At 38.9% G+C, this 12724-nt stretch overlaps 1 long non-coding RNA gene across 3 annotated transcripts in view; it reads left to right on the top strand.

Annotated features, from left to right (window-relative positions):
• LOC144456848 (uncharacterized) overlaps positions 1–12283 on the top strand; it is a 13798-nt gene extending 1515 nt beyond the window's left edge. Inside the window, exons 1-3 of one of the 3 annotated variants that reach the window (XR_013486023.1) lie at positions 7123–7579; positions 9998–10095; positions 10763–12283. This is a non-coding gene — a long non-coding RNA (uncharacterized LOC144456848). Of the gene's footprint in view, positions 1–7112; positions 7580–9997 lie in introns of those variants that run through there. The other 2 variants (XR_013486021.1, XR_013486022.1) reach the window with 2 other exon arrangements.
• Positions 12284–12724: the final 441 nt, after the last annotated feature.

The raw sequence follows: 12724 nt of genomic DNA, 5'->3' as shown, positions 1-12724 counted from the left end.
CCAAGGTCCATGAAAGCAGCTGGATAATGAGCAGAGGAATCCTTGACTGTGAGGAAGGTCTTGGATCCAATTGCTTAGGGACCACCAGTCTTCCCAATAAATCAATCATGCTCAGAGCTCTGCCTCAGTTTTTTTTCTTGCAGATTGGATTTTTGCAGCCCACAGGTGAAATGAGTTGTCTAAAGCCATATATGTAGCAACCTAAAGAGTCAGGATTTGAACTCAGATCCTGTGACTTCTCATCAAATACTTCAAATTCAGTGCTTTAGATAAAGAAGTTTTTGATTTGGTCAACAGTTTCATGAGAACAAATTGTAAGGTTTGAAAAGTCAAATTGATAGGTAGAAGACAATTTAAATGATATTATAAAGAATTTGTTAGAAGAGAGGAATCCAAAGAATAGAGGGCTATAATATTCCTGTTGAGCAGGGGTTCTTTAAATGAAGTCCATGGAGGTGTCTATGGATAGATTTCAGGGGGTCTGTGAACCTGGTTGGGAAAAAAAATTCATCTTTCTTTTCACTAACCTCTAACTGAAATTTAACATTTCCTTGAATTATTTAAATATATTATTCTGAGAAGGGGTTCATAGACTTTATGAGACTACCAAAGGGATCCATGACACAAAAAGGTTAAGAACTCCTGCTCCCAAGAGATGAATGGGGCATGAAGTGAAATTGTGGCTTTATGGAATGTAAAAGGGAAGGATAGACCCAGAAGATATCATGAGGGAAAAAATGGCTTGGACAATACCATCACCAGATCTAGAATTGGAAAGGTATTGGAAGATTGAGTCCACAACCCTCATCTGAAGTTCTCAGATATGAAAGCACTTCCCAATGTCACACAGGTTTCATCTGGTTTCAAATCCAGGTCTACTGATTCCAAGTATAGGATTCAAGGTGGTATGGGAAGGCCAACAATAAGTCATAAATCACTACAAAGTTTTGTGTTGTGTGTAATATAATTTCACTGCAGTATGATGGGGAAACAAGACACAGAGGGAAGCCGTAGAGAATGAGTGGTTACAGGTATCAGTGGTATGTAGTTTTCTTCTAATGTTCCACCTCCACACTTCCACTTCAATACTTCAACTCAATGTGGATCTCACTGATTTGGATACTCCCTCTGTTAATACAGATTGCAACCCCTCTATGGCTTAGAAGAATTATTATGGACCAAAAAAATCACCCCCTAATGGCCATGAGGCAGTGAGCCTCTCTGGACATAGCAAAGCTGAGGTAGCCATTGCTGGGCCATACTTGAAGTTCCTCCAGCTTGGTAGATCCTCCTAGAATTTATGCTCTGTTGTCATAGCCCTTCAGAAATGTTTAGGACAATGTACATACCATGATGAAGCAACTGTGTTGGACTGCTCTGCCCATTAAGGGAGGTGGGGCTCCATTGTGAGGGTGTGGTTTTATTGTAACATTTTAGAAGGAATCCAGCCATCTCCTATTCATCCATGGTAACAAAGAACAGAATTATTATAGCTATTTACAATTTACATAAACTTCCAAATGATCATTCAGAGCATAAGGGTGCCTTCCATCTACACCATATCTATCTTTCTCTCTCCTCTCTTCTCTTCTCTCCTTCCTTCCTTCCTTCCTTCCTTCCTTCCTTCCTTCCTTCCTTCCTTCCTTCCTTCCTTCCTTCCTTCCTTCCTTCCTTCCTTCTTTCCTGCCTTCCTTCCTTCCTGCCTTCCTGCCTTCCTTCCTTTTTCTTCTTTCCTTCTTTCTTTCTTTCTCCAGACTAGAAGTTCAGGTGCTCCACCTTCATGGGCTCCACCCCACTACCTTTTTTTAAATTGTTCCATCTTTTAACTTTAATGTGCTTGTTTATAAGATGTATAGGTATAGACAGATATATAAAATTTAAAATTTTCGATACACAAGTATTTATTCCCCCCCACTTTTATTTCCTCCCCTAGGGTGGAGCAAAGATAAAAAGGAAGTACTTTTCTTAGATATATACAGTCAAGCCAAACAAATGTCCACATTGACCATGTCCAAAAATGTAAGCCTCATTTTGCATCTTGAGTCAATTGCTTCTCTATCAGGTGTTGAGTCACATGCAATATTTCTGGCCCCCTGGTTGGTCATTTTATTCATCAGAGTTCTGAAGTCTTTCAGCATTGTTGGTCTTCACAATGTTTCTCTCTTTTGATTTTACCATTTAAACCATCAAAGAAGGTTTCCCTCTGTTCCCAGTAATAACTTCATACATAAGTTTTGATATGGTCCCAGATAGTTCCATTGTATTTGACACCATAGGTATGATCATATCTATTCTCCTTGTTGGTTAACCTCTGGTAAATCAGAGAACATCCCAGTCCCATATTCTTCTCTCCCTCAATTATTTCACTCAAAGATCCTAAAGTGTATGTGTGGAAGTGGGGGTAACAGCTTATTGGCACCAGAACTTTGGCTTGCTCTGTTTCTGACCTAAGCTCAGTTTTCCCTCCTTAGGCAATCTGATGCCTCCCTGCCCATTCTCCCATCCAAGGAGCTCACCACATTGATGTGGAACTTAATGATCAGCTTAGCCCACCAAACCTCAGAACTCCTGAATTCAAAAGATGCACCAGCCTTAGCCTCTCTGGTAGCTGAGATTACAAGCCTGCATTTATCTTGTATGTACTGATTTGTGTATGTGTTGTTTCCTTCATTAGAATGTAAACTCCTTGTGGGCAGGGACTATTCTCTGTATCTCCAGCATTTAGTACAGTGCTTGGGACTTGAAAATAGGACTGAGGACTTTGAAGACAAACTACTCTATTGATAGTCAGTGCCTCTCAAGCAATTTTATCTTAGCGAGTAGCCGTAAAGTACCAAGAGTTTATGTGAGTTGCCCCAGGTCACACAGCCAGTATGTGTCAGAAGATGGACTTGAATCTAGATCTTCTTGGCTCTGAGGACAGTTCTGTATCTGCTAGGTCACACTTCCTGGAACATAGTAAGGACTTAATAAATTCTTGTTGATTGATTAATTTTAATCTTTTCCATAACCAAATTGGCAACCAGGTGTTGCTCAGTGGATAGAGTGCAGGGCTTGGAGTCAGGAAGACCTGAGTTCAAATGCAGCCTCAGATACTTAATAGCTGTGTGACTCCGGGCAAGTCACTTCACCCTGTTTGCCTCAGTTTCCTCATATGTAAAATGTGCTGAAGAAGAAACATCAAACTGCTCTAGTATCATTGCCAAGAAAACCCCAAAAGCAGTTATGAAAAGTTGGACATAACTGAAATGACTGAACAACAACATAAGTAAGGGACTGGGAAGAAACAATTTGTACGTAGATAAGTATAGATAAGTAAGATACATAGATACATAGATAAGTAAGTATAAAATATGTACAAGGTAAATACAAAATAATTTCTGAGTTAAGGGAAGGCAGATCTAACAACAGGAGATCAGGAAAGGTCTCACACAGGAGGTAGCTCTTGGTCTGAACCTCCAGGAATCTAAGACCAAAGATGCAGAAAAGTCATGAGGAGAAAGACCTCTACTCACAAAAATCCTGTGAAGCAGCTAACTCCTTTTAATTGACATAGACTCCTTCCCACCTCCCCATCGGTAGAATGTAAACTTCCTAAAGGCAGAAATTTTATTGTATTGTTTTGACCTGTGTCTCCCCAGGGCCTAGTAGTGGCAGGCTAATAGTGGATCCTTAATAAATTTTTGTTGGGTTGAGGCTCTCAGCAGTTCAGTAACTTCACCAAAGTCACTCAATCAGGAGATATTGGGGTCTTGTCCGATTGGAGTCATATCTGATTTTCCATGACCCCATTTAGGGTTTTCTTGGCAAAGATATTGGAGTGGTTTGCCATTTCCTTCTTCAGCTCATTTTATACATGAGGAAACTGAGGCAAACAGGGTGAAGTGACTTGCTTGGGGTCATACAGCTAGTAAGTGTCTGAGGCTGGATTTGAACTCAGATCTTCTTGACTCCGGGCCCAGAGCTCTACCCACTATACCACCTGGCTGCCCCCCCCCCTTCAAATCCAGATTTTGTGAGTCCCAGTGGAGGGCTTTTTCCACTCCCTTGAAACGAAAGTATAACAATCAGCAAAAAAAAATATCTCATTTTCACAAAGTTGGCACAGCATCAAAATCAATCAAACTCAAATTATGTTAAAATCAAAATGTCTTTCTACAGGGTATAGAGGCAGATACAGATTATGTTCCTTCATTTGCAATGGCTCCAGGAAGGTTCAAGGAGGTAGCTAGGATGAAGAGTTTGAGGCCTCAGGAGCTGCAGAGATCCCAGGGCCTAAGAGTGAGTTTAGTAATCCACCTTTGATAGAGGTAAACTTACAACTTTCTGAATGCCACAAAGTTTGAAAAGTGGGAAGGGAAAAGGGCAAAGGTATCTGAGAAGGAGGCAAAACTATAATCAGAGAAAATCAAGTCACTATTCAAATGAGGAAGGCAAAGCCTGGGAACAAGATTTGGGTGGAGTGGTGTAGGTACTGATGTAGGCTGCTTACTCATAGGAAGGCTTTCATTGTGTGTGACCTGCCCCGTCCACCATACACTTTTTTCTTAAATTAAATTTTATTTTCAGTTATGAATTCTCTTTCTCTCTTCTCCCCTTAACCCTCCCCTGCCCATTGACAAATAAGGAAAAACAAAACTGCTTGCAAAAATGTATAGTCAAGTAAAATAAATTCCCACGTTACAGCCTTATCTCTCTTTCTACGCGCACACACACACACACACACACACACACACACACACACACACACACACAAATGCATGCACACAAACGTACACGCACACGGACGTATATATGTATGCATAGACAGATAGATAGATAAATAGACTTCAATCTTTACTCTAAGTCCATCACCTCTTTATCTGGCCTCTCTATCTGGAGGTGGGCATGTTTCATCATGCGTCTACTGGAACTGTTGTTTATTCAACTACGTTGATCAAGTGTTCTGGTCTTTTAAAGTAATTTGTCTTTATAACATTGTTATTATTGTATAAATCATTTCCTGATTCTATTCACTTCACTTTGTATCAGGTCACACAAGCTCCCCAAGTTTTTCCAAAACAATTTACTTCATCATTTCTTATAGCACTATAGTTTTCCATTACATACATATACTATAACTTGTTCAGCCATTACCCAATTGATGGACACCCCCTCGGTTTCTAATTCTTTGCCATCAAGAAAGAGATGCTATAAGTGTTTTTATACATATGGGTCCTTTTCCTCTTTTTCTCATTTCTTTCTGCCAATGACTTTTAAAGATACACACACACACACACACACACACACACACACACACACACACACTTATACATAATTATCAATGTGTATACCCCTGGAAAGTATACTGCCAAGATAAGTGAACTTATCCACAGTATTCAAAACTTCTCCATTTGCTGTAACCAATGGTTCCACATATGGATGGTGTAGTGATGTTTAATGGAGCACCTGTGTTTTCTTGGTGTTAATTGTTAGGCCAAAATTAGCACAAGCAACAAAGAATTGATCTATACTTTGCTGCATCTCAGCTTCAGAGGCTGCATTGAATGCACAATTATCTGCAAACAAAAAATCATGCAACAACACTCCCTCCATTTTAGTCTTGGCTTGTAGTTTTTTCAAGTTGAAGAATTTACCATCAGTGTGGTAGCTGACCTTGACGCCATATTTGTCCTCAGTGAAGGCATTTGACAATGCGGCTGAAAACATCACGCTTTGCCAGAGCTAGCTTAGTTTTTGGGAGGTTCTGAAGGAAAGAGTGGGAGAGAAGAGGTATTAGACTAACTACCAAACTGAAGGACTACAGAGTTGTTGTGCTGACCTCATTGTTGCATGCCTGTGAAGCCTGAACAGTATACCAGCACCACGTCAGGAAACAGAATTGCTTCCATTTGAATTGTCTTAGGAGGATTCTGAAGATCACTTACAGGATAAGATGCCCGACACTTAAGTCATTTCTTGAACTAAACTGCCAAGCATCCAACTCTACTGAGAGTGCAACTCCGATGGGCTGGCCATATTATTCGAATGCCAATTGTACACTTGCCAAAAAGACTATTTTGTGGAGAACTCAAACTGGGCAAACGTTCACATGGTGGTCAGAAAAATTGAATTTTGGAACTGATGATGTGACATGGGAGACCCTGGCACAGGACCACCCAGCATGGCATGCCCTCACCAGAAAAGGTGCTGTGCTCTATGAGCAAGGCAGAATTGATATAGTTCACATGGACTATTTGTAACCAACCTGTGGTAGAGCATTCCAAGCTTGTATTGGTCTGATCAACCACAGTTAGACACACTGTAACTTGACTCTAACATAGTGATGTCATTTTGATTCTCCTTCAGAATGAAGGACAACAACCAATTATATGTAATATATAATATACATATTATATATAATACAATATATATGACATATAGCCTCATGAAGCATTGGCTCTCCCTCTTTTTCCTAGAAAGTAAAAATACTTGCTATTAGTTTTTTTCTTCTGAAGTACTTGTTTTCTTTTGTCATTGTCATTCAGTTGTTTCAGTTATGTCCAACTCTTCATGACCCCATTTGGGGTTTTCTTGGCCAAGATACTAGAATGGTTTGCCATTTCCTTCTCCAGCTCATTTTATATATGAGGAAACTAAGGCAAACAAGATGAATGACTTGCCCAGGCTCACACAGCTAGCAAGTGTCTGAGGCTGGATTTGAACTTAGGTCTTCCTGACTCCAGGCTTGATGTACTGCCAGATGCTCAATGCATTGAAATATTAAAGTATTATTAAATATTAAAGTAAAATATTAAACCTGTGTGATACCATTAGAATTCATGGTCCTTCTCAATGCCTTTATTTTTTTCATGTTGCATTAGACACAGCAGTATATAGTAAAGTAAATGCTGGCCTTTGAACCAGGAATGCCAGAATTCAAGTTGTTCTGCCTGTAATAACTATGAGCAGTGTAACTACAAGAAAATCACTTATCTTCCAGTGCCTTAGGCCTCTCTCTAAGACTTTAAGGCACTGATGAGTTGCCAATCTGCATCTGGGAAGGGAATTCCCTACACTGATGAAATCAAAAGTTTTAACAGAAAGACACACAAGCAGTAAGCAGAAATAAGGATAGAAAGACATACATTTATTGTTTTGTTTCAGAGTCAAGACATTCCCAAAAGATGCCATCTCTCAAGCCAAGCACATAAAGCATCCCTTCCACTCCATCTCTTGGAAATTAGTGTTGCTAGAAAGCCAAGCCTCAGTGGGGAGCTATTATGCTTTGTATATCAAGCCAAGATAGAACTGATGGTCAGAATCTTTCTTTGGTGAGGCTTCTAGGTGGTGCTGTGCATGGAGGGCCCTGAACTTAGAGTTGGGGAGACCTGAGTTCAAATTCTGTCTTAAGTACTTTCTGTATGGCCCTGGGCAAGTCACTTAAGTGCAATATGCCTCTGTTTCCCCAGATGGTGAGGAATGAGGAGCACCCAGAAGATATTTTGAATATGTAGCACATCAGCTCCCATCTTTGAGTCCCCAGAACCACAGGTCCTGTCTACTTTTGGCACCCCAAGACTTAGAATCTCTGGTGAAGGTGAGATCCTACTGGTCCAGACACTCTAGTGTAACTGGCTCCCAGATGCTCAGGACCTCACCTCTTTAAGAAATGCACATTTTATATTTGCTTATTTGTGTTGATATTGTACACAGTAAATATAGGCTCCCCAAGAGTAAAGACTTCTTTCCTTCCTTCCTTCCTTCCTTCCTTCCTTCCTTCCTTCCTTCCTTCCTTCCTTCCTTCCTTCCTTCCTTCCTTCCTTCCTTCGTTTTTCTCCCTTCCTTCCCTCCTTCCTTTCCTCCCTCCCTTCTTTCCTCATTTCCTTCTTTTCTTCCTTTCTTCTTTCCTCCCTTCCTTTCTCCCTCTCTCTCTCTCTCTCTCTCTCTCTCTCTCTCTCTCTCTCTCTCTCTTTCTTTCTTCCTTTCTTCCTTCCTTCTTTCTTTCTTTCTTTCTTCTTTCTTCTTTCTTCTTTCTTTCTTTCTTTCTTTCTTTCTTTCTTTCTTTCTTTCTTTCTTTCTTTCTTTCTTTCTTTCTTTCTTTCTTTCTTTCTTTCTTTCTTTCTTTCTTTCTTTCTTTCTTTCTTTCTTTCTTTCTTTTCTTCTCAGCATCTAACATAGCGCCTGGCAGATTGCAGGGATTTTGTATCATCTTGATCAGGAACCTTCTCTAAAAACAACTCTGACAGCTGCTATATTTACCTTCCCAAGGAGAACTTGTGAGTCACCCTTCCATTTAGCTACAACTTCCTTTTGACTTCTGGCTTCATTTATGATAAGAATGCCAATACTGACATGATTCATTTCCTCCAAGAGTGTGTCCACTCAGTCATTCTACGCATATTTAAAATAGAATGCCCACTCTTATGTTAATGTTTGTAAGGTAGACTAAAAAATGGTGTGCTTCTTAACCCCATCTTAATCCCTTTTCTTCCCTTCTGCCACTGCCACTATAAAAATGAAAGGGTATTCCAAAAAATTACTGAACTAGGCATATATACCCTTTTGATAACACTACTAAGGTTATACCCCAAAGAGACTGAAGAATAAGGAATAAGATCTAAATGTACATAAAAATAATTATAGCTTCTCTCTTTGAAGTGGAAAAGAACTGGAAACTTAAGGGATTTCCCCATCAAGTGGGAATGGCTAAACAAATTATGATATATGAATATCTATTGTCCTTTAAGATATGATGCAACGGATGGTTTCAGGGAAACCTGGGAAGACTTGTCTGAACTGCTTCAGAGTGAATTGAGAAAAACCAGGAGATAATATATATACTGTAACGACAACATTGCAAAAAAAAAATTATAACTTAAGATTAACACAATGACCAACCATGATTCTAGAGAAAAGATGATGAAACATGATATCCACATCCTGAGAGAGAAGGGATCAGCTCAGGATTCTGAATGAGACACATTTTTGGCCATGGCCAAGATCAGGATTTTTAAAATTTCATCTTTGTTATAAGGGTTTTGTTTTTGTTTTTGTTTTTTTCTTTTTTCAGTAGTGGAGGAAAATAGAAAGTAGAGAAAATAAATGCTTGTTAGCAAAAAAAATTATGATTAAAAAAATAAGAAGTGGAAGGGCACTCACTGCATTGGACTAAGGGCTATTTCTAAGAGTGTGCTGGTAAATTTTTAACAGGCTCTCCAAAAAAAAAAGATACAAAAAATAAAAGTATGACACACTTTAAAGCTTAATCTGTGGCACTAACATTTTCTCCATCACTTTCTTAAGTCTATACAATCAACAAAACAATAAATGAAACCCTGATTTTGTAGTGTTTTCCAATTTCTGAAGTGTAAATGCTTCCACTGAAAATTTAACAATTGGTCCTCCTAAGCTGGTTTAAGCTGGTTTCATCATACCTCCAGCCATTTTTTATTTTTATGTTTCATGGGTGATAAGGTAAAAATACTCATCACCTTTTAATCTGGTAGTGATATACCTCTCAGTGCTTGTCTAATTTGGCACTTGGAAAGCAGACACAGTCTGTTACAAGGACTGTACGATTAACCTTTTAGATTTCTGAAGTAACCATGGTCACTGCAAAGTAGGTTTAACATTCTGAAATGTTAATAACTTCATAATCAATACAGAAGCCATTAGTTAAACAAGAATCAGATTGCCAATATATGTAGAGTTTGCTGATTTCCTGATTATTGATGAGCATTTGAGTTGATGAACATTAATTATGACATTCTCCTAGTGGCAGGAAAGCTGACCACTTGTTGCTATTAGTTTCACTTCAGTGTCTGTCCATTTTTTCCTGGATGGTTTTTTATATTAATTCTTAGTTCCTTAGAGAGTAGATTAATCCACTTTTCCTCTTCAGCCCTTGTGAACTCATAGGTAGGCTTGTGATGACGCAAGGATTCTGAACCTAAAGAGTATGAGGGGGATAAATTCATTTGACTATAATTGGTTTCCTTTAATTTTGTCCATTTAGAAACCTTCTGAGAAGGGAACTATACGTTTCATCAGACTGCCAAAGGGGACACACAAAAAAGTTGAAGACCTTTGGACTGCAGACAGTCTCTTTCTCAGGTACTTTCATTGTGGACTCCATGTTTTCAGGTCTTTTGTAAATAACCATAACCAGGAAGAACCAATTTAAAAGTATGCATGATCAATTAGTGGCATATGTAAGACAAAACTAGACATGTTTTGCTGTATAACTAGCTTGTCTACCTTTAAATTGCATCACTGTATTACATAAGCTGAGATGAATAGCTAGGATAATGGGCTTTATTGGGGAATATTAATATGAAGGTTATTTCCATTCTCAAAAGATATGTGATGAATCACAGCACTTAATTTCTATGCCAAGCAAGAAAAGTACTTTAAAGAATGGTTTGGAAACAGAATTCAAAGTTGAGTTGTAAAGAATATCAAGCGTGTCTGACTCTGACTTTAAAAGACTAGCAGACTGGTTTTGTTGAACTTTCCTCTTTTGTTGTGGAAAGAGCACTAGGTTGGGAATCAGGAGACTTGGCTTCTAGTTTTGGCTAGTTGTGATCTTGGGAAAGTCACTTCATTTCTCTGGGCCTCAGTTTCCCCATTTGTGAAATTAAGAGGTTGAACTATGGGTTCTTAACCTAAGATGTGTGAACTTTTTACATATATCTATATCTATATATATAGATATTTTGATAACTGTTTTCAATATAATTTATTTCCTTTGTAATCCTGTATATTTTATTTTATCCATTAGGTTTCACTAGACTACTAAAAGGGGCCATCACACACAAAAAAGTTAAGAACTCCTGGACTTGACGGATTAACTCTACAGTTCTATGGTCTTAACATTATTCCCCTTCAACACTTCTCCTTCCTACTGGCTACTTTTCTCAGTTTCATTCACATCAAACTTTGGAAATGTCTTGGCGGCCACAAAGGTTTTAGAATTCATCTATGTGGGTTTTATTACAGATAATACTTAGTCACTTACGTAAGAATGTTTGCTCTTGCTGGGTAGTCACAGGAACTACCTTTTCCCTTTTCCTTGCTGTCAATGGAGATTTCTGTCCCCTCCTTCCTTTCTTTCCCTCTTGCTGCTACAGACCATGGATACTTTGAGAAGCAAAACTTTATGGTGGAAAGAAAATCAAACTTTAATTCCAAAGACCTGCATTCAAATTCTGCCTCTGCCACTTATTTTCTATGCGCATTTGAATAAGTCAATTCACTCCTCTGTGCCTCAGCAGTTGGACTAGATGGACTCTAAAGTCCTTTCTAAATCTAAATCTATGATTTTATGATTAATTCTTGGTAAACCCAGACCCCTACTTTTTTAACCTTGGTCCCTACTTTTCACTTGACCTCAGTCCTAGTGATTCTGGGATGAGTCTGAGCAAGGAAAGGGGGGGGGAAGTAGGATGGAAGAGTAATAAGCCCAGAGAGCTTTTCTTTATCTCATTCCTACCCCACCTTTGTTATCATAATGACATTGGACAAGGGTCCCCAATTCTGTTCCATCTCTTCATTTAAAAAGCACCGGTTCAGTTCCTTTAATGAAGTGCTGGGGACTGCCTTCAGCTGGGGAAAAAGGGGAGGAAAAATAAACACTGAATCTATACTTTCCTCTAAAATAAGAGATAATTCTTCAGCTTCTGAGTACTGAAAGACCCCATATGATCCCTTATCTCTTTTTGGGAAGTTGGAAGCCAGCTTAGAACAATTGAGCTGCAGGGAAGGGAAGAGGTAAGGAAGATCAAGGCTAATTTATAAATATTTATTAAGACCTACTCCCTATAGCATAGCGGAGGAGATCTTGGGTTCTTAAAGACTATGCCAGTGGAGCATATGCTCTAAACAGGTCTACTAGGCTGCAAGAAAAGCTTCAAGTAGAGAGTAGATGACAGAATATCCTTGCTTTCTAAAGATTAGCCGGGCTGAGATGGAAAGGATCATCCTCAGTAGGCTGGCCATATAGCAATGAATTTTTACCCATGGAGACCCATACAACAAAAGAAGATACAAAATAGTGATTTGTTCCATATAGAGCCTTTCTATTTCTGCAGTGATGGCAGTAGAGTGGTAGAAAATAGGGCTTGTGCTGATTTGTGCTCTTTTTTCTCTTCTTTTCAGCTTTAAAAATACTATTTGCTACCTGGGATGGCTCTCTTTGGAGAAGAGGAGGAGTACTGGGGAAAGACTGTCATGATGAAAAAAGACAAAAGACATTAATAAAAACTTATTTAAAAAATAAAAGAAAGCCAGAGGATCCTAAGAATTACACAATCTATGAATGCTGTAGAGACTATAAATATTAACTGAGCTATTGATAAGATCTATATATTTTTCCTTGATCTTGGATGTATTTCAAGGTCTAAAACAGACTTCATTGCCTTTTCACCCAAACCCATTCCTAAACTTCCCTGTTTCTATGAAGAATACATCATCTTTCTGTCTCCCAAGTTTATGACCATCATTTTCATCAACTCCTCATTCTTCACACATATCCATTTGGTTGCCAAATCCTGCCATCTCTACCTCCACAATATCATACTCATCCATTCACTTAACTCTTTTCACATAGCCACCACCACCTCATCATCTGTCATCAACACTATTGCAATGGTCTCTTAATTGGTCTCCCTGCCTCAAGTCTCTCCCCACTCCAATCTCCCTTACACAGTGTCCAAAGTGATCATGTAATTACCCTACTCAGTAA

The sequence above is a fragment of the Phascolarctos cinereus genome, unplaced genomic scaffold, assembly GCF_003287225.1.
Source record: "Phascolarctos cinereus isolate Bilbo 61053 unplaced genomic scaffold, phaCin_HiC Scaffold_4;HRSCAF=312, whole genome shotgun sequence".
NCBI classification, from domain to species: Eukaryota; Metazoa; Chordata; class Mammalia; order Diprotodontia; family Phascolarctidae; genus Phascolarctos; species Phascolarctos cinereus.
Note: the sequence above shows the minus strand (reverse complement) of the source record. Positions and strands in the feature narration are given on the sequence as shown.